This window comes from Pygoscelis adeliae, unplaced genomic scaffold (assembly GCF_000699105.1).
Source record: "Pygoscelis adeliae isolate BGI_AS28 unplaced genomic scaffold, ASM69910v1 Scaffold14, whole genome shotgun sequence".
NCBI lineage: Eukaryota > Metazoa > Chordata > Aves > Sphenisciformes > Spheniscidae > Pygoscelis > Pygoscelis adeliae.
Window position 1 is genome coordinate 5,783,175 of NW_008825109.1, and position 22,415 is coordinate 5,805,589.

General features: G+C 39.8%; 1 protein-coding gene across 1 annotated transcript in view; it reads left to right on the plus strand.

The window, feature by feature from the left end:
• The window catches only part of ATP8A2 (ATPase, aminophospholipid transporter, class I, type 8A, member 2), a 277,748-nt gene that overhangs the window by 112,047 nt on the left and 143,286 nt on the right, over positions 1-22,415 (plus strand). The window lies entirely within an intron of this gene.

Sequence of the window (22,415 nt, forward strand, 5' to 3'; positions counted from 1 at the left end):
TAACTTTATATTAGCAGGTCATGTAGCAAGACTCTGAGCTCCTTCTGGAGTTAAGATATATCAAAATTTGAGAGTTAATGTGATCACATTCTTCTTAAACTGAAGAGTAGTCATAGTCAGTAGACAAAAAACATCTTTTTCAGTGTGTGTGAGGGGTAATGTGGCAAATGCATGGGGCTAAAAGGGTGCTGCTGTTGAATGCGTAGTGGTGACTTACAGTGATTGAGGAAAGTTTTTATAAGTACTACAGTGCACTTAACTTGGAGGAAATCACTTACACTGGAATAAATGGGCACTAGTGTTCTTTTATGGAGAAGATTGACATGAGATAAAAGGTGGACAGTAGACAGCAGGTTCTTCTAAAAACTCTTAAGGGATGAGACACAAAGCGAACAATTATATGAATTCAGTGTTGAAAATAAGTGTTTAAAAAATTCCAGTGCAAAGCTATTTGTATTTAATTTTTTTATATACAAGTGGAACTAAATTAAAGAAAAAGGTGAAACAAGATGGAACATTAAAAAAAAAAATAGAGCACTGCTTGCCTGGAAAAGGTGTGTGTTTTAGGGGTTTTTTTTGTTTTGTTTAGGTTTTATTTCATTTCACTGGAAACTGTCTTTGAGCTCAGTGTGATCCAAAAGTCGCTCTTAATTTTGTCTTTGCCACCAAGATCCCTTTTTTTCCCCTCAGGGAAATAAGTCACACTGTTTGTTTTCTACTTCTGTCTTAGGCTAAATGTGTTTACAAAAAGCTATTACTGGGGATAAAAAAACCCCCCAAAACCCGACCCTTTTCTAAAAGCTAGAACATTCTTGGCATTTCAACTCAAATCAAAAGTTTGATTTATGTTATCCTAAATCAGTCTCCTTGATATTAATCAATACTTTCTCTCAGTTTTAAAACAGGAAATAGCTTCAGTCTGTGTTTAAACCCTGCAGTGTCTCATGTCGTGACCTTTTAGTAGTTTGTTCCTTTCCTCCCCCCTTCCCCTGTTTTCCCTTCTTTTCCTTCTCCCAAAGGCCCCTCAGCCTGTCTTTGGGGCTTTTCCTGAACTCCTCCTGAACAGTTGAAGCTGTAGATATTTCAGTTCCTGCTTTGGGTACATGCATCTTACAGGCTTCCAGTGTTGACTTTCTCACCTTCTTTGGCCTCTGCCGTTGCTTTCCTTTCCCTTTCATGTCATGCTGTATTTTCCCCAACTCTTTAGCTTCTTGTACCCACTTCAGCCCTGGGGTGTAGGCTTCTAGTAGTCTGAAAACCCTCTGCACCATCTGTGGAGATAATGAACTTCTTGACACCAGCTGTATAAATCACTGTTGTAGATGGTAGTGTCAAGTAGGTAGGAGCATATGGGAGGCTAATCCTGCTGTCCAAACAGGCAGTATAGGCATCCAATGATACTGTGCATTAGGAAATGGAAAGCCTATATGTCTTTGTGGCACTCTGTTCGGTAATTCAGTAGTGTTAAATCCGTTCCTGAAGGGGTATGGGGACACTTAGTATCTCTCCATGGGTTTTCGTTTGTTTCATTTGGAGACCTGACAAACCAAAAGTATTGGAGGGCTATTAGTCTTAGCTGAGTATACACGTATTGAAAGAACCCTATACATAATTTTAACAGACCTTGGCATAATTAACAGGATCTTCTAGGAGGGGCCCCAGGACTAAACTGGGCAGGATATCATGCTTAACTTTTGCAGATGTTGAGAGTGAAGGCTCCTGGCAGGGCAGCTGTCTGACAGGACACCAGTGCAGTGAGGAATGCTGGTCTTAACTTATCCATTCATGTACCAGAATAAACAGATGGCACCATTAGGCTTATACATATTTTCTTCCCTTTTGGTGCAGATATCTAGTGTCTTTATGGACAAAAAGTTTTTAAAAAAGTACAGAAGAAACGTATGCTAGCTTACTGGCTGGTCTATTCCTTTTTCCTTGCCTACGAGATTTATTTTTTTAAAGAGCTGAGTCTCCTGAGTGCTGTCCTCATGTTCAGTTTCCTGGTTGAAAATCTGCATATGGTAATGCAATATTCTTCTCCAGGAAAGATTCTTACGGCATATGTAAATGAAATAAGACCAGCCCCTGGTGGTATTGACAGGATGCTGAGAAGGAAGCTGACTGTGTATTAACGTGCTTGCAGCTTAGGTCATTCTCACCGAACCCTGCAGCTCTCTGAGGTTCAGCTGCTTGGTGGAGGTGACTTCGCATTCTTTCAGTGACCCCTTGTAAAATACTGTTTCATTAATAAGAAATATTTTTTTTACAGACCTCTCCCCAACTGTAGATGATACCGAATCGGATGTGTAATAGTTCTGTTTATACAGGCATAATTAAAGAAATATGAGGGGGAATCTGGCCAAAATCTGGTGTAAACATATTACAATGGGTATAATCACTTTCTTTTGTGATCGTTCAATTCTCTGGATCAAACTGGTGTCTCCAAATTTTCATCCCTTTGGGACTGGTGTGGTTTCCTTTGCTTAAACTGTTCAGAGAAACTTTGATTTCTATCAATTTCTTTGTTTCAAAAGCAAAGACTTTTTCTGGGAGTCTAGATCTCTAGAATGAGACTTCAGCAGACACAGCAAACATGACTGGCACGTGGGTGTGCCAGAGCAGTTTCCAGGCTCATCGTGGCATTAGATATATTGCCCTTTTAAGTCTTCATTTGTGTCAACAAGTTGGATTGAGGAAACTTCACAGTTCTCTTTCAGGAACAGGAGAAAAATTGTTTGGACAAAAGTGATCCTCAACATCTTACTGTGTACTTCCTAAAATATGGTGTTAGTTGGTGCATTTCTTGCAGAAGTCATCAAGTTTCCTTATTTCACAGCTGGAAGCTTCCTTGGGATTCTGGAGCACTGAGAGGAGCATTTATTTCCTGTGTTCAGGAAGCAGTAGGCTTTTTGTCTTCTTTCCATAGTGCTGTGTTGAAAGCAAATCTTCATGCAGGTTCTTTTCCCTTTTAGCAAATCTGTCCAGCAGAAGGAAAAATATCCTTTAATGGATTAATTGGTTGTTTCCACCAAGTATTCTCTGTTTAGAAGGTATGTTGGTAGTAAAGCTGAGGAGCTTCTGTCAAGCTAAACATTAGCAAAGGAGACAAATAACAGGAAATTTTCCACAGCAGGAAAATAGTCTGCCTGATGCAAACTTTGTTGTGCCATGTGTAGGTTGAAGGGCCCTTTGACATTTATTCAAATGGAGTAATGAGTGGATGCGATCATCCAAACCAAGGTAGCTAGATGGAACTCTAGAAGTCTTTCAGTTATATAGTGGTGCCCAATGTTTTGTCATAGAACAGATAATACAGTTTATATTGAGACACTTGCAAGCCATGTGTTCTGAATATCCTCTGCCATGTAACAAAACCGCTGTCCTCCCTGTCCTGTAAGTGGTGACTCTTCCCCCATCTGATCAGGTGAGCACCTGTATTCAAGTTACACGGTGTGTTTGCTTTCCACGTTCACTTGAAGTAAGAACAAAGGCATTTCCTGAGGTAAATGTACTCTGGCAAAATACTAGTTTAACGTTTTGGCTGATTTTGAGATTGCTTTCTATGTTAACAGATGATTCGAGAATGGTTAAGGGGAAATATTTGGTGTGTTCTTGCATGTACACTATGGTTGACTGAGTCCTTGGGGGGGGGGAATCATGGTGCAATAAAATCTTCCACTTTGTTATCTTCTCCTGGTGAGAGCTCCTTGGGATTTTCCTCTCCGTCACTTTGTCTTTCCCATTTGCTTTGCCTTTTGGAAGAGTGTTAGCTGAATTAGGTATGTAAGAAAACTGCCACCAAAGAAAATAAGGAACAAAAATATAAGTAAATGCCAAATTATGTGGATGACAAATTTTAATTCTCCCTGTTAGCTGTCTGAATTATTTTAGGAATAGCGGTAGCTGTGCTTTCTTATTTTTTTTTACCAAGCTTCTCATTCTTGAGAGGATTTCCTTAGTACTAGTGGTTAAAGTCTGTCAAATCCTGAATATTCTCCTTAAAACTTTCCATGATTGTTGCATGTTCTTTTTATTTTTGTCTGTTAGTGCTGAAGCAAAGGAGAAGCTGTGGTACACATGCCATGAAAAGAAGTTAGATCCTTTTAATTTCCCTTCTTTGCAGTTAGTTTTCTATTAGAAGTCATTAGCTTGAGATATTTTTGTGAAGATCTAGATTGTCCTGTCATAAGATTTGATTCTTAAAGGTTACTGGAACCTTCAGATATGTGACTTTACAAAAATTGAAGAGTTACTTAAGCCTAGAACAGAACAAGAGCGAAAGGTACCCTGCAACACAGGAGCATAAGAACTGACCTGTGCTCTGCCAGATGTAGAAAAGGCCAAATCTGAGGCAAGGAGATAATAGCAGACCAAGCAGGTTAATCCATAATGCTCATGAAAAGACTCGCTTTCTCTTCTGTGAACCCCTCCCTTCCCCAGGAAAAAAATAGGCAATGTAAGTAGAAAATGAAACTTGAATTCTCAATGTTCATAAATATTGTAATTTTTCAAAATCTCTTGTACATTTAAGCTGTCTTACAAATTTTTCCAGTTGTTATCATACACTGTTAATTGGTGATAACGGATTTCTTTTTGCCTAGAAGAAAAACTTATAGAAAAGCACGTGTACCACTGTCAGGATTTCAGTTCAAAGCAATAAGAGCTCAATTACGTGGCATGACAGTGCATCATGTTTTCCTGCACAAATTGCTCTCCAGGTCATTGCAGTTCTAGAATGAGATCATGAGCTGGATTCTAGCTTTTCTCTTCTAAGAGGTTTTCAGTAGGGTATGTCCAAATTTAATGGATAATATCTCAGTATAGCCGTTCTTTGGCTACTGTTAAATCCATATAGAAACTCACGTTTGCTCTAGTTGTCAACTAATGATCTTTAAGCCTGCTTTCATATATGAATGTCTGTGTTGGACCAGACCCCATCTAACCCAGTTTTCTGTTTCAAAGTGACCAGTAGTAGCTGCCTTGGGAATGTGTATATAATTAGTGAATGTGAGACCTCTTTTGCCAGCAGCTGTATCTGCATCTTGTTTTCATAATCCTTGATTAATTTTTTCTTTCATAAATTGTAAATCTTTTTTCCTGAATGTGTTTAAACTCTAATCTCAATTAGACATTAGTCTATAATCTCACCTTGGACAGAGGGTGTTATATACTGTGCAGAGAACATATTTCCTTTTGCTTTTAAATCTGCCTGGTAATTTCATTGGATGCCGTAAAGTTCTTGCACATTAGAAATGATGAATAATCATTCCCTGGCTGCTTTTCTTCCCCCCACCTCATCAAATGAACCTCTAATATATTGATTTTTAGTTGCCTTTTTCAGATAAAGAGTCCTTGTTTGAAGGCACTTCCACATATTTGATCTTCCCTGCCTCCCTTTTTTCAGACCTCTTCTCTCTTAAACTGGTAAAAAGAACTAGAAGATCTGCCTAATATGAGTGTGGATACACCATGGATTTATGCACTAGTACAATGAGGGGTTTTGTCGTTTATATTTGGTGGATTTAGAAAGTTGTCTTTGTTTTGGACATAGATGAGCAATTTCCTTACATGGAGCTGAGATTCCTAGGTCCAGAAATACAATTTATTCCAAAGCTTTGCCTAACAACTTGTGTGCTGAAGGTGTGTAAACATCTGGCTTCTAGCTAGTCACGTCCCAGAGAAGGCCAGAAGTACTGAGACAAGGGGCTGTTGGTAGAGCTGACAACTAGCTATCATGCCTGAATTTGTCTGAGATGCATGAAATAGGCCTCCATATGTGTAAATGCTTTTAAGGGCTGGCTTTGGTATCTGTATATACTGAAGGTACCCCATGAAGCAGGCTTACGGTAAGTGTCCTCTTTAGCCTGTGGGAGTTTAAAACCACAGCTACCTTTTTTTTTTTTTTTTTTTGGAGATCAGGTTTATGTAAGTGTGCTACCGATCTGTTGGGCTGCTTGAAGGGGACAGGGCAGTGGATCCTGATTTCTAAATCCTATGCCTGTTGTTGCTTCTACCGGTTATTCAGAGGGCAAAATGCCTCCGTCTTCTCTAGCTTTGTCCCCATCCCCTGAAGTGGACTTACTCATCTGTCTGTACCTAAAGAAACAATTCAGTCACCCTTACGTGTTTTGTGCATCTGTGACATGGTCAGTTAAATCTAACCAGAGATTTGTTTTCCTAGCAGTTAAATAACTTCCGATTACAGATTACACATCAGAAGACAAAAATAAGAGATCATGCTGAACCCTAGGAGGGTAAAGCATGACACACTGCAGCCGGAGTTTGTACTACTTGTGACACACTTGAAAGAGCCATAGATCATTTGTTCAGATTTATTTTTCTGTGTGTGTCTTAGTATTGTTCTGTAAACACTATAGCAGCTTTGCAGAAAAACAGGGTGTTGGGACTAGTTGAAAGTTGAAAATGTCTTCACTAAAGCAATGCCAGAGAAGTTTGTCATGGAAGCTCTCCAGTGAAAGGATGTTGAAAGAAAGGTGAGTCAGTGAAGTGGAAGACAGAGGAAGGAATTTTAAGCAGCATAAAAAGGAAAGAGAGAGGTCATGTTTGTTTTTCCTAATTATGATTTCAGGAGAGTAACTGGCTGCAAAATTACTTAATTATCTTGTGTTTATTGTAAACTCCTGTGCTTTTTCTGAAGACACCAGAAGTGCTTTTGCTTCATAAATCATGTTAAATCAAAGCACTTTCATTGTATTAGAGAGCTCTATAAATTGATGTCACAACTTAAGAAAAACACTTTTATCTGCAAGCACTTAAGAACGCTGCCACTTTCAGAACCATGTAAGACATTAGTAGCTGGCTTGTTCAACTCTGTTCAGCTTTCATGCTGACACGTACCATATTGAAGACATTGGTTGTTTGTATAATACTTGGTTTGATCTTTTTTCCTGGTACTTTCAGTACCGTTGAATCAAAGGAAGTTATTGCTCTGGTGGGCATTAGCATACATTTAGATGTTTCTGCATTAAGAACTGTTCACGGAGGGAAAGGCTTTTATGTCAAAAAGGAGAGTAAACAGTATGACCGCAGCTGCTTTGAGCTGTGCTGTTATTTCTGACCCACGTATATTTGAAAATGAGCCTGTTTGTACTAGCAGTTATTCCAGTTCGGGTTACGTGGTTGTGAAAGGTTCCCTGCTTCCCCTCCTCTTTTTTTGCTTTTAATTCCTTTAGTCTCTCTGGCAACTAGGCAAATGCTTCAGATGGGGAGAGGATTCTCGGTGGCTCTTGTGATGGTTTGCTTCATTCATTTATTAGCATGCACAACTGAGTTGATCTCTTTATCTACTGCTGCATGGTGTACTGGGAATATTAATGCACAGACAGTTGCTGATGCTAAACATTCAGAATTTCTGCGTGACACGTGGATGTAACTTCCCTTGGAAACTTTTTAAGGTGAACTTATTGGGAGAACCCAGATCTACAGAGGACTGACTGATCATCTGGACCTTATTCAAGCCTCATGAAAATCCGTGGAAGGATTAGCTTTAGACTGGGCTCATAGTGATTACTGTCAGCTATTAAATTGAGTAAAGAGCCACTTAAAATGCATCTGTGGCTTTCCTAATAGTCTTATTTATGCTGTTTTATAGATGTCAGATATTTAGTCAAACATAGGAAGGGATAGGGAGGAATAAAAGTGTGGCTCAGATATAAAAGGCTGGGAAATCTTAATGTAGAAGTTAGTGTTGACTGTGATAATTATGGCACAATGCAACTGAAAAGGGTTTTGTTTTTCTTAGAACCTCCATGTCTTCGGTCAGACCACTTCTTCACAATAAAACACAAATATATGTGATATAACATTTAGGAAGATTCCAACTCTAATACATATGCTAAAGTTTCATAGCAACCGTTATACAGAAGCATGGCTAGGGGTCAGTTTTCAGTTCTACTACTTATTCCTGAATAGTTTTCTTAAATTAAGAGAATTAGATCTAGTTGTCAATTTCCTCTTATCTAGCAAAGGTGAGGGAAAGAAACTAGAAATATCTGTTACTACAAGGTCTGACTTTCTCTGAAAACTGGGTTATGATCAGACATTATGCACTGAGATTAAAATGTTAATTTTTGCTAGATTTGGAAATAGTAATATGGAGAGTGCTTCTAAAAAAATGTCTTCGAGAGCTGACCCTTTTGGAAGGAATCTTTCTTGCTGGATCAGAGCAGTTTCTGTTGATTCTACACTGGTTGTCTAGCTTTCTCAAGAGATCTGTTGGTTTCTTTTGATGGATTGGCTTTTATGCCAGATGTGGGTGTGTTTTTTCCTGAAGAGTCTGTGGCATAAAAATAACCAAGAAATTTTATAGTGGCTACCCAAAGCGTTGTTACATTAGACTTGGCAACTTTGTTATCCACTGTTAAAATACAAAGATCTCAAGTTAAGGAAATGATGCATAAAGTTATATAAATAACTTCAACACCAGTGGGTTACTCAGGCAAAGAAAGGGGATGATGTGAAGGTGAGAAGAGTTTGAAGTGCTGATGGTTGAGGAAAAGGCAAGGCTGGAAGGAGAAGACTGTTTACCTGGGGAAGATGCTCCAATAGGGTGGGATGATGACTACATGCAGGGGAAGGAGATGAGGTCACTTCTCTACTGCAGCGCCCAGTTATACTGTGTCTCACTGGAGACCTTTAGCACACAAGGCAGCATGTGTACTAAGCATACTTGTTTGAAATCTAGGCCTCACTGTGTGACAGAACCACATGGGAACCTTCTTCAAGGACCATATCAGTCATTTAGTAGGAAAGTGCCTCCATTGTCACTAAATTGAGACTTCAGATGTAGAACAGTCTAGGTGGAAGGGACTTCTGGAGGCCTAGTCCAACCTCTTGCTCAAGGCAGGGTTGTCATCCACAGTAGATCATGTCTTCCATGACTTTCTGTAGTTGAGCCATGGAAGACGCAGAGATTCCACCACCTCTCTGGCAGACCTTTTTCATTGCTCAACACCTTCATGAAAACATCTGTGATATCCAACCTGAACCTCCCAGTTTGCAGTCTGTGGCCATTGGCCCTTGTTATATTGTTTGACGTGACAGGAGAGTTTAAGTTCATGTTAAGCAGTAGTACACCGTTGCTGTTAAACTACCCCTTACCTGCACAAGCCCAGGTGACACAACCTCTTCTTACTACGTATTTTAGACCCCTGACCATCTTAGTAATTCTCTGCTAGACTCTTTCCAGTTTCTCTCCTTCTCTTTTCAATTCGGGCTCTAAACCTGGATGTATTATAGATGTTGCCTCACCTGTGCTGAGGAGAGGGCTGATAATAACTTCTGCCTTTGTCCTGGTCACACTTGTGTACTGGGTAGTGACCCAGTACACAATGTGCCTTGATCACACTAACAGTGCACTTTTGGCTCACGTTGAACCTGATGCCCACCGTAACAACTAGGTCCTCTTCAGCAGGGCTGCTACTCAATCATTTCCCAGCCTGCACTAGTATATGGGGTTATTCTGTCCCAGGTGTGGAGCTTTGCCTTTCTCTGTCTGAACTCCATGAGGTTTGTTGGCTCAGTCCCTGAATTTCTTAAGGTTCCTTTGAATAAAAGCCCTGTGATTCCTTGTAATCTAGTCCCGCTAGTTCAGTGTCATCTGCAGACTTGCTGAGGGTATCCTTTTTGTCAGCATCTGGGTTACTGATGAGATATTGAGCAGGATGGACCCTCATGGTACTCTGACCATTGCCAGTTGGACACTGAATGTTTGACCTTATTCCTATGAACTATATTTTATACAAAAAATAATGTATTACTTATGTCTCAAATACATTAAAACAGTTAGATCCTCACTTGGGCTAATTGCTCTGCCATGCTCCAACATGTTGGCTTGCATTTGGGGTGTTATTTGTACTGGATATGAAGAATGTGAATGAGAATAAAATCTGTGTTCCTAAAAGTTAAACAGCAGGGCATCTATAGTACTATTATAGCCAAGTGCATTTAGAGCATAAGCAGATTTTCTGTTCCATGTAAGTTGTTTGGGGTTTTTTTACATCCAGAAGATTTAGTAATTTACTTTTTTTGGCATTCAATTTGGTTTTTTTACAGAGTTTTTTAATCCGAAGTGTTAGCTTTGATTTTAAGTCATGATCAAGCGTGAGTGTAAGGCCATTAGTAGTCTGTAATCTTGGTGTTTTTCCATTATACTCATGGGAGAACTGCTCATATAATACCTCTCCATCTTCATGAACTATTTTGACCATTTTCATGTTAGATTAGTTTCTGAGTCCTCCTGGAATTTTTTAGTAGTAACCTTTGACTATGCCTTGCACATCACTGCCAGCAAACTTCTAGCAAGGCTACTCTGACCCTATTTGGAGAAATAAGGTATAGAGAATATATAGTTTATTTAAAGATAGCTTGTAGAGCTACTAGGAGCTTGTAGAAGGCACTGTATATCTGCCGAGTCCTTCGAACACTATAGCTTTTCACATTACCACATCTATGTTCAGCTTCCACAACATGTCTTAAGAGCTTACCAGTTGCCAGGTCATATTTGAAAGTGGGGCTCACTTTTTACCTCAATAGCCTGTTTGGCTATGGGATTTTTCTCAGTGTATTTTGAAAATGAATTGCTGTTGTTTGAATTTTGCCAGTGTGTTGAATAGATAAACTCTGACATATAGTAAACAGATTTATGTGAACTTAGACTTCCAAGTCTTAGCTTGTAACTAAAAAATAAAATAAAATTTACTGCGTAAACTGTGTGTAGACTACATGCTGCTACAAAAGCCATTTTATTAAGTCAGATGAGCATGTATAGGCTCTAAGCCTTTCTCTAGACAGAAAGCACTGTAACTTGACTTGCTTTTCATGGCTGGATTTAAAAAAGAGAGCATTAACTTAGCCATAGTGATATACTTGGGTACGCGTGGAGAGTATCCTGTCTAACTCTCAAAAGCCCCTTTCCTGCTTCCTGTACAGCCCATGAATTTTTCAGCACTGGGCAAGTCATCATTTTTCCTCCCAGGTTTTTTAACTTTTAATCTTACTTGAGTCATGAACGCCAGTGAATACAGTTCAACTCCTAGCAATTGTTTTTTTTCCTCAATTTCCGTGGTTTCTTTTTAAGGAGATGTTTCATGTGGTCTGGCTCATTTAGCTCTTCCAGTTGTAGCCTAGGCTATGGGTGATTTAAGTTACCTTAGTGATAACAAGGTACCTCTGTCTGATACTTCAAATTCTATTGGCACTAATGACTTGGACATGCTCAAATTCAACGTTACTGTGGCACTAATGGTCTGAAGCAGCCCAGTGCTTAAAATCACTCTGGCAGTGAGAGGACGCCTCTCTTATTCTAAGACCAATGTGGTATAAAAGTGGATGTGGAAGAACTCTGCTCTCCTCTGCCCCTAGTAATGGGCTGATACTTTATGCTACCTCTCAGTTGCCCAACAGTTCACCTTAGAAGACCACAAGTTAATAGAAAAGGGCTTATTATAATGCCTGTTGAGACATTTCAAAGCTGGCTTTCTCTCCAGGAAAGAAGGCTTTTCAGGCAATATCCTTCTCACTTTCAGGAAATGGTTAACTTAAACGCAGCTATCTTCTCTCTGCTGTTCTAAAGCTCCTTATGTAGAATTGTTCAGGTGCCTCTTTTTATTCTCCTTAATTAAAAGGAGTGGTAGAAGGGATGATGTGTCCTGGCATCTATTACTTAGCACTAACTAAGCATGTCCTGTGAAACATGGGCATGTATTGTTACCAAACTGCAACTGCAGCATTTTGTGTCCTTTCTATAAAGGTGCAAAGGTGTGACGTTGTGAAGACTTGGCTCCTAGTTCTGTGTTGTTAGTCTAATGCAGGAAGCAGGATCTGATTTGAGCTATTAAGCAAAATATTTGCGCTTTTTTGACTGTCTGTACTCCATGGAGCTCTGTCCTGTGCAAAGGTCGGTCTGTACTGGTATGACAGTACACTTCTGTGGTCAGAAATATGGATGAGACTAAAACTAAAAATCATACATGCAAAAGAAAATCAGCTCCGAGAGTTGAGACACATGCAGGAAACGAAAACTACAATTTCTTCCCTGCATTTTTTTTTTCCAAAACCCCTAAAGATTCCTTTTAATAGCGGCAAGGTGGCTAGCTTGGAGCTTTCAAAAGAGGCATAATTCTGAAGTCAATGCAAGTTTGGAAAAAACAGTGGGAGTTGAGTTTTGTGAGGCTTTTCCTTGTGTGTTAAGGCTGTGCAGACACTGTTAATAAGAGCGCTAAGGAGCAAGTGTGGACTGTGGTTGTCCATCCTGTGCTGTTAAAGTACTCCCTGACTCTGCCTAGACTGCTCCAAAATGCCTGGACAAGCTTCTGGAGACAGTCAGCTCAAGCAATTGCTCCCCAGGTTTGGCAGGGGTGAGACCGGACTCCTCCTGGCCTCCTCCAGGTTGGCTTCCTCTTGACTACCAGCTGCCAATGCTATTACAGCAGGTGGTGTGCTCATGCTCTGTGTGACAGCCTGTGATGTGTGGCTTCAGTTTCATGTGCTCTTCTGTGCAACAGGGTCCTCATGTGTGAAAGATGCTTGAAAATCAGGGGTGCAGGGGACCAATATATGTTGTGTTCACTCTGCTGTCTGTTTTTCTATTTTACTGTTAGAAGCAGCTGCTATTAATCACTGTTGTTTTCACAAACCACAAGGCATTTCTGTGTCTTAAACCTGAACAAGGAAACATTCACCGAGGTACGGATACATTGGAACCGTGTGTTCGAGGGTTACAGGTGCCCTAGCAATATGGCCATGTTAGTGGCTGGCCATGGACAGGGATGCTATTACTAAACCTTCTTGATATAAATTTGGTCATACTAACTTACAGTATAGGTGGTGACTGAATGTGACAACAGCACCCCCTTAACATAGATGCCGTATTTTAATTTCAGTTTAATCATGAACTTAGCGTATAACTGGCTTTGCTCTAGAATATTACTCCTTTCTTTTTCCTCCTTCCCTTCCGCACTCTTTTCTTAGCAGTGTTGCTTGTATTGAGTTTAAGGTTTAGAGGTTGATGTAAAGATCCTTTCTTGCAGCTTGTGTTTGGGAGTAGTGAGCATGCTGTGAATGTTTTTCTGTAAGTTAATACTTAACCTGGCTTTGAACAGAGTGCAGATTTAATGGTTGACCAAGGCTGAGCTGGTCCCAGTCAGGCTTCCAGTTGTCTATGTCTTTTTCTATTTAAAAGTGGTCTGAATTTTTTTTAATCTTGATGGGAACACCCTGGTGCTCAACTTCCCTAGCTGTGGAGAGATTGTGAAAACCAGAAGTTTTGGTTATTTTTTCCTAAACGTCTAAGGATTTAGGGACTTCACTGTAAGCATTTTGTTATTGTTAAATAGAGACTGGACTTCAGGGAAGGGTGGGAAATAACTTGCATTTCTTTGGTGTTGTCATGAAAAAAATCGTTTGGGAGCTCACCTTTCTTCCCTGACACAACATGACCCTGACTTTTGAGGTATACTGATAATTCTGAAATTGAAAATCTCGCTTTTTACTAATAGGTGGTACTTTCATTTTGGGTGATGAGTCCTCAACATGATACGCTGCTACATTGCAGCCCTCTGATAATTACTGGGTAAGATACCCTGCTTGGGATTGTGTCTTGCTGTTCCAGGAGCATGTAATTCGGAGATCCTAGGCTTTTCAACAATAACATGTAGTTGCAAGTTGATAACTTACATGCATTCTCATTTTAAATTCCAGGAGACTTTTTTCACAGAGGGAGAAAAATAAATCGTGGAGTTATTAGAAATCAGAATGAAGAAATAAAACTGTCAGTGCTTGTAGCACTGCTGAAATGGCAAACTATCTCAAATCTATTGGCTACGCCTCCCTTCATCTTCCTTCCATGTCAGTGTTTGTGGTTTGTTTCTTGGGTATGTGATCCTGAAAGAAGCAGTAGTTTACAATGGTAATGCTGTCTGAAGCTGCTGCATTTTGTATTTCTGAGCTGTAGTTAGTGTGGAGGAGCAGAGCGCCTGTCAGGCAGTGACACTGCCCACATGGCATTGCTGATGCTACCATAGTATTGCTGTTCTGCTTCTGGAGGCAGGTGCTCACCCTGGCTCTCCCAATTGATCTGTTGGCTTCACGGCAGGGCAGAGCCTCCCTAAATGGGCTGACGTGCTTATTAATGGCCATAGTCTCAATTGTCACTTAATTTCACCATGTGTTGCAAAGTCTATAAACAACTCTGCTGTGTGAAGCACACGGGCGCTCGCTGTCTGTGTGTGTGCTCAAGGTTATGAAGGCACTAATCTGTACGTTTTACAGACTGAAATTTTTGTGCCCTGTCATTAGAAAAAGGCAGATTTCTGTGCTGCATGAGAACTGCTCAGGCTGATTAGCATGGAAATGAATGTGCCTTAATCAGCTTGGGGTGAGGTAAGCTCAAAATTAATTTGATACGTTAGTTTTACTTTAAAAACATATTATAGCTGTTGCCACTAGCAACCATTATAGTTAAAAATGCAAAATAGTCTCCCATTCAACACTGTTTATGCCAACTCATCACTTTCCAAATAATTCGTTTTCCAAACTATATTTTTCCCTATTTAATCTTTGGCCCATAAAGCAGGTTGAGGGAAGGGCAATCAAGACAGAAACATGCAGGGGGGGATATCAAAGAGGAAGAAGGTGCTGACTTGAAACTTAACCCCTGTGTTCACTAGGGCGCTGTGTATTATATCATACTGCTTAATACATTGAATCCAGCTTATAAAGAGATTATTTCATAGTCCTTGTCCTTTGGAGATCATTTCAATGGCAACTGTGAATGGCAAATGAGTTGTTGAAATATGAAATGCAAGGGGGAAATTCTGTAGTGATACATACATTAAAAAAAAAGGAACGTATATAATTAGAAAAAATCTTTGGTTTTGTGATAAAAAAGGTACTAAATGAATTTGGGTTCTTTCTCCTCAGAAGACTCTGTATGATTCAGTGGCTTTATAACTACAAAGAGAGCTTTATATTAAGAAGGCATTTCTATTATACCTAAAGTGATGCAGAAGGCACTATTTTGGTGACCATTAAATTAAAAAGAACTACATGTTCTGTGAGTGTGTTTGTAGGGGTATGTTGCACGTGTTTTGACTTAGAGCCATGCTAGGCATCAAAAATACCCTGTTCTGGATAACCTGAAATTTAGAGGTAATATATGTTGCTCGGAAAGTCAAGCATGTAACTAGCACGTCAGTGAGGCTGAAAAACTGAAGGAAGATTTTTTTTTTCCTGTAGTTACAACAAGATGAAAAGAGACCTCTGATAAGTGAAATAGGATGTAAAACTCTTTTTAAAATTAAAAAATAGACTTTAAATCAGTCCAATAAATTTGGACACGTGAAGCAGTTTGGAGGATGGTCTGCTCAGGAAAAAAAAATGAAGAAAGTATAGAGAAGTGAGATTGCAGCTGAAATGACAAAGGGGGGTGAAGCTGTGGTTGTTTTTACAGAAGCCAGTAGAGATTTGGTAAGAATTCTAGTTGTCTGTGCTCAGAAGAGATGGGACTGGGAAATTACTGTAGAAAAGAATTAGCAAGAGCTGGAAGCGCAGTCAAGAAGCAAGCATTTTTGAGAAGGGAAGGAGGATGTGGTGTATCAATCAGTTCAGCATCAGGTGCCTGTGTCGGACAGAAGCAGACATTCCACCTTCCCAGAAAGCGAGAGAGGAGAAGCTTGTGCACCTGATTAATTTGAAGGTATTTAGCACTGCAGTAATGTAAGATGGGTTTGATCCTGTGTAATTTTATGTGTAAGTAGTAGGCTTTTTCATGTGAACTAGTTACCTTCAGCCCCCTTTACCTTGGTGGAGAGAAAAGGGCACTTGGAAGAGGAGATGAACTATACCCTTAAAGTACATGTCTAAAATAAGCCAGATGAATTGCACTCCAGAAGTGCCTGTTTCTCTCCATTGACTATAAAAGGAGCGTGGCGTGATTAGTGCAGATATAGATGTCTCCATTGGAGGCACTTATATTTAGTTGGATGAATTCCTTTGGTGCTTTTTATGAACATTAAGCTATCCATCAGAGCACTCAGTGCTGTCTCCAAAGTTGTAAGTAGTGCACCAGAGCCAGTCCCTGTGAAATCATGGTTGTCAGCAGGTGAAGGAGATTCAGAGCACTTGGTAAATGAAAAGCATTCAATGTGATGCACGTTTTGAGTCAATATGATGTGCGTGTGCTTTTGTTCGCTCTTCTTCTGTGTGGGTTACTGTATCATTATAAGTCTATCCAAGGTATCTCAGAGCATCATGACTATAATTCAAGACTAGCCCTTTTTTGGATGGCACATGGCTGAAATCTGCACCCTGGTGTGTGTCAGGAGAAATCAATGTGTAATTAAAAACTGCTAAATATGATGTCATGGTAACATTCCTTGCTTTCTGAGCATTACTTTTAGTGGTGTGTTAATTCATCTTGCTTTTTTTTCTGGGGACCAATGTATACACTTAAATTCTACACGTACACTATCAATATTATTGATAGCTCTCAGCTCTTTCTGGGCTGTTTCCCATCTCTGCCTTTTCTGAAGATGAGGTCACTGAGCGTTTTGAAGTACTAGTGTATTTTACAATAGAACAGGGTAAAATCATGTTCACTCCAATAAAGGTGGGCTCTTAAGGGCCTCTTGTGTTGCATTAACAAGGCATTTCAAGGAAATAGAATATCAAGTTAATGTTTCATGTTAAAGACATTAATGTCTTGGTGTTTAATCCCTGTTACAGCGTGGAAGCAGAAGGAGCTAATACTTGAAACAGCTTCCTTCCTTGCCTTCCTCTTTTCACAAATGAACATTGAAAATTTAAAAGTGTGGGTAAGAATGTCTTAAGAGTATTTTGTATTGAATTGAGTGTGGGGGAAGTATGCAGTCTTCAAAAGAAATGCTCTAGTCTCCTCGTTGGGGGGGAGGGGGGGAGCAAAAGCAAAAAAAATCCCCACAAAACCAAACACATGTAGAGGGAACAGAGGAGAGTGCTGAGACTCAGTATCAAGCTGTGCCTTGTTCAGGTTTGGAAGAGCTTGCGGGGCTGCCTTCCCTTCATGGCCTTGTAAGATGGTCTGGATATAAACGGATCTTTCATAAATTACCTCATCTTTTTCTGCCAATGTTTTATAGATAAAAGGACTCCAATAAAGCTTACTTACCTTGTTCTTTACTAATCGTGTCTCTTTTTATATACAGTTGATAGTCTCAGTGTCTACTCTAGCAGAACCCTGTCTTCATTGGGTCCTTTAGACTTGAATGCAATAAGTAAAACTAATAATCTTCTGAAATACTGCATTTTTATTTCCCATTTGTGGTTTATGTATGTATACTTTGAAGCATCTGCAATGATACAGCTGTAGTTTAAGGGCCTGTGTGAGAAGTATTATTTACAGTTGCTGTCAGTTGTTCTCATGCATCTGTAACTGCAATAAGTACAGATATGCATAGGCACAGAATTAAGAAACTGTTTCTCACTTCCCACTGATAGTATCTTGTGGAGTGTAGCTGACCTATGTGACACAGGACTGGTTGTGCTGATTGTGTCCTTCCCATCTCATTTGTGACTGCATCCATCTTGATGTATTAGATGGAGTCTGGGAATAAGGGGGATAGCTGCCTTGCCAGATTGCAAAAAGTGCAGTAAAGGAATTGATTGATTTAAATCAGTCACAGTACATTAAAAATTGAAGTTAAAGCTCTATTGCATTGTTTTGCTTGGTTAAAATGGATATTTTAATGTTTTGCTTCTACTTACTTTTGAGGTTTTAAAAATTTTGCTACCAAAATGGGTTTCTAAATAAAATGTTTGATATTTATTTTTTAAAACGTCACCACTTCACCAGGGTGTTTTTTGTGAAATCTTTCACTGAAAGATGGCAGAGCTGGTACAAATTTGTGAATTGCTCTTGTTGTCCCATAAGTATTCCTGATGCGAGGGGAAAAAAAAAAATTAACTAGAAGATCTTCCATCTGTGCTTGAATTCTCTTCTTAAAGAAATAAAGTAAGGCTGAGCAAACCTTCCAGCAAAATGCTGAGCAGAATCATAGAATATCTCAAGTTGGAAGGGACCCATAAGGATCATAGAGTCCAACTCCCTTAGTCCCTTAGGACTACCTAAGACTAAACCATATGAGCAGAACTTTTCTGAACAGGCAAAACGTATCAGTAAGAAGTTTGCTCATAAACGTGTGTATCCAGGCTAAAGCATTAAATGCAGACTGAAGGTTTAAAGCCATCGGGAGCTGATCTGCAGAAGTCAGTGGGAAGCCACTTACAACATCCTCTGTGAAAACCAGCTGTCTTACTGTTTTCGTGCTGTGCCCTGTGCTATTTTTTTCATGAGCTTCCTCTAAGTAGAAGAGGGACCTTTATTGTTACTATCAGTAAATACTTTATAGTACTGCATTATCTGAAAACTACTTACCCCTGCCTCCTTCCACAGTTTCCTTATTGATTTAAGTGACCCGAGGATAATTAGGTCCATGTCTTTCTGAGGGTTCCTGGCTCTGGGCTGCATTTCTCTCTCAGCTTCTTCCCAAGATATAGTGCTTTGTGCCCTCTCTTGCTTCCACCCATCCCACTACAGAGGAAGCAATATGATATCAGGGCGCCAGTCATCTTATCCAGGATGGAAACTGCTTTCTGTATTAAACTGTTAAAGATGCTGATAAAGACTTCAGCAGGTTTGAGACTGAAGAGAACCTTCCACTTTTTCATATCAGCTTTTGCCCTCTCAAGAGCAAGGGTACAGGAAGGAAGTCCCAGAGGCGGGCAAGTAGCAGGTCTGCTATATGGCTGACACTTAACTTTATGCATCCCTTCATCATCCATGAACACTATATTGCACAGCCAAATGTTGAATGCTAAACACTTTATAAAGGTGTAGTCCTGACCCCAGGCTCTCTGTAGCCTGAGTAGGTTAAATCCAGATTCTTAGGGAAGCAGTTTGAGCAGGAATCTGAAGACTTGATCCTGTAGCTATAATGTTGGTACTTGAAATCTAGCGGGTTTTTTTTCCAGGAGTATGTGTAAAAGAGAGAATCAGTCTAGACTAAGTTGATTGTATCTGTTGTCAAAGATGCTTTTGACCAGAGACAGTAAAAATAACATATAAACAAACATTTCCAGTGAACTCTTCTGAGTTGCACTCTAAGAACCTTTGTAAGAAGCATTGCTGTCTGACCAGTGAAGGAATGCACGAGTTAAGCAGAAGATTTTGATGCAACTGATGTTTTGCTCACTTCTTAATTCTTATTTGGGTGTATGTCAAGGCAAAGGCTTACATCCTGATAATGCTGCAGTGAGCTCTGCAGTGAAAGCCAGGGGTGTTCCACCAAATGATAATTACCAATAGCTGCCTGTCGCTGCAAAAATTTTCTCCAAAGTAGTTAGTTCTTACTAGCACTTTTTACTTTGAACTTATTCATTTGTCTAGGAATCTTTGTGAACTTGGCTATTCCTCCTCCCCTTCCAAGATATCACCTGGGGGAAGCTGCAGGTTAATAGTGTCCTGCGCTATAATCCTCCAGTTGTTCATGTAGACAGCCTATCAAATGGGCAGAAATGGACCGCAGCTCTGATCATCTGGCTAAGGCGATTAATATCATCTAATGCAGAGTGTTGGTACCAAATAGATTACAAGGAGCAGAAGAGGTTTGGAGGCTGAGAGTGTGAGTTGGGAGGGGAGGAGCGTAAAACCCCTCAGGAAATCGGTAGCCATCTCGATTTGCAACTTTTGTAGTTAATAATACTGTGTGCAGCAAAACATGTTCTCTGGAGTTTGAGGATGTACTTGATGGGAAGGTATCGAAGAGGATGCTTGCTATAAAGCTTATGTTTAGAATAAACTACTATAATCAAGTAACACTTTGTGCTGAAATCTTGTCTTAATTTCATCATCTTAAACCAAGTGCAGAAATATTTTTGGTGTTTAAAGCATGTATCTAGTGTTTCCTGCAGCTTGTTTAGTCTTATTAGACATATAAAGATGTTAGTCTTTAACTGGGTGTTATATAACTGTGGGTATAATCAACTTTATTTGGTCAAGACAGTAAAAGCACACTCTGTATACATTATGTAGTACTTGCAAAATGTGTTTATATTGGGGCATTCCATTGATTTGACAAATAATAGGTCATTAATGTCAAAGTTGACCTAAAATCTGAAGCCACACCCATACAGCAGGCATGGAAGTGAATACAGGCTATATTAGCTTGCCTGACACGTCACAGCTAAACTGCACTAGAACAAGCTCAGGCATCTCTGCCACATTCTGGTCATGTCTGAAGTGTCTGTAGACGAGCTGCTAGCTTAAACTACAGAATAAGAGATGCTGTTCAGTCTGTATTTTTTTCATTCCCCTGTTACTTTAAGCATATATAAAACTAGGAAATGTCTTGGCTATTTCTATTGCCATGCAACTGAAAACTAAATGAACACAAACTGGACTTCTGAGAGATGTCGTTTCAGGAGGATGTTAGCAGATACGTACAGTGCTCAGCTGCAGTGAAATAATAGCATGAGGGGACTGCTGAAAGTATATGGTCCTGTGCACTGTAGGTGCCCCTGGGGCTGGTAATGGGTGTCTGTGTACTTATCCCATCCCTCCAGAACTGTCTCCAAGTCCTTCTGGAGCTCCCATTTTATGGCTTGAAGTCCTTGTTGACTGCTTGCTCCATGCTTTAGTATTTTATCATGTGAAGATTGGGGGGTGGGATAGAGGGGAGTGTGCATATATGTATGAGAGAGAAGTTAACATTTGATGCAGACTATATTCAGAGCTGCTTTAAAATTATAAACTGACACCTTTCATGCACTACAGGTTGGTTAGCGTGTTAGGGTTTTGTGTTGGTAGTTTAACTGGGCCCCTACAGTGCCAAGTGGTGTTTTCATTGCCAGGTAGTTGAGTGCTTAATAAATCTATCCAATGGTATTAAGTAAATTTTATGGCCCAGTCAACTTTTTTCTGTTTTCAGCTTTTAGGAACAGGACAGCTACTAGATTTTTCAGGTGGCTTAGTTCACATGTGAATTTTGAACCCAGCACATTTTTCTTAGGAACTTTTTCTCCCCCAACTACTCATCAAGTTATTGTAAGAGGTGGTCAGCACTAAACAAAATCAAGGCCATAAAGCAAAATGCTGAACAAAATAGCTGTGCTTTTTTTGATCAGTGGTAATCCAGCCGGGTGTATTAAAAGGCTATGCAAGTTGCTCCCACAGGACGTAGACTCTGGAAAAAATGCCATGTAAAAAACTTCTGTCTCCCCCATTCCCCAAGCTCTCCATTCTCCCCCTATTTTAATAGTAAAGCTTTTAGATATCAGTTACATTCTTTTTGTTGAGTGTTATGTGGCTGACTTGAGATGTGGAAAAGTTTTGTCTAAAGCTTTATTTAAGGGAATATAAAATAATTTGGAACTTTAACTAAAACTGATGGGGAAAGGAATTAGGGTTGTTTGTACAGATGGGGTTAGAATGGAAATATTTAATCTACGTGTAGGTATTTCCAGAATCTCTCATATGATTTGGTAACCTGATCCACCTTTCCCATGGAAAAAGGGCATTTTAGGTGTCTTATCCAATTTAGTAACCTAGTCCTGAGTATTTTTCCACTTCTTCCTGGTTTAGACTAGTTTAATTCTATTGAATTCCATGAATTCTTATCGAACTGGAACTGATGTAAAATGAGAGAAGGATCAGGTTAAAGTAACTACCAATAAAACAGATAAGAATATTCAGATGTCATGGAGTCAACCTTTTGTTTTTGAGTTGGAATTGAGTAGCATCATCACTGAAGTCAGAGGTGCACCAGCATGCAAGGCATATGTGAGATCAGGGAGAGGCCTTACTCTTTCTGATCCTAACTGCGTAGTCTGAGATTGGAAGGGCGGCCTGGCAGGTGGGGAAGTAAGCTGGAGGAGGGAATAAGGTAAGCCTGCAGTACCTTTTGCCAAACCACTGAAAATGTCTCTGATTGATTTACTCTCTGAATGTATTAGTGGTCTTTCTCCTCCTGGATGGAGATGCGCTGTTGACAGCAGACAGGGAAGTCTGCACTGTTAATCTGTAAACCATCGTAGCTGAAGAGGAAACGCCCTTCTCCAGTGTTCCCAATATAACATCACTGGCGTATGCCAAAGTGTATCAGATGGGGCTGGGGGGGGGGGGGGGAACAAAGCTTTAAAACCTTTCATATCTATTTGGTCTCTTTTGCATAAAATATGAGCAAGTAGATAAATGTGAAACTATTTTTAAAGCTATTTTCTCCTTCTGAAATAGTTTGGCACAGGTTCTGAAGCTTAGTTGTTGAATAAAGAAACTTCCCAGCAACTGCCCTTTGATTACTTCTAAATGTAGATTACAGCTGTCCTTTTGGGAAAGACACATAGCTCAGCATGTGAGAAACTGA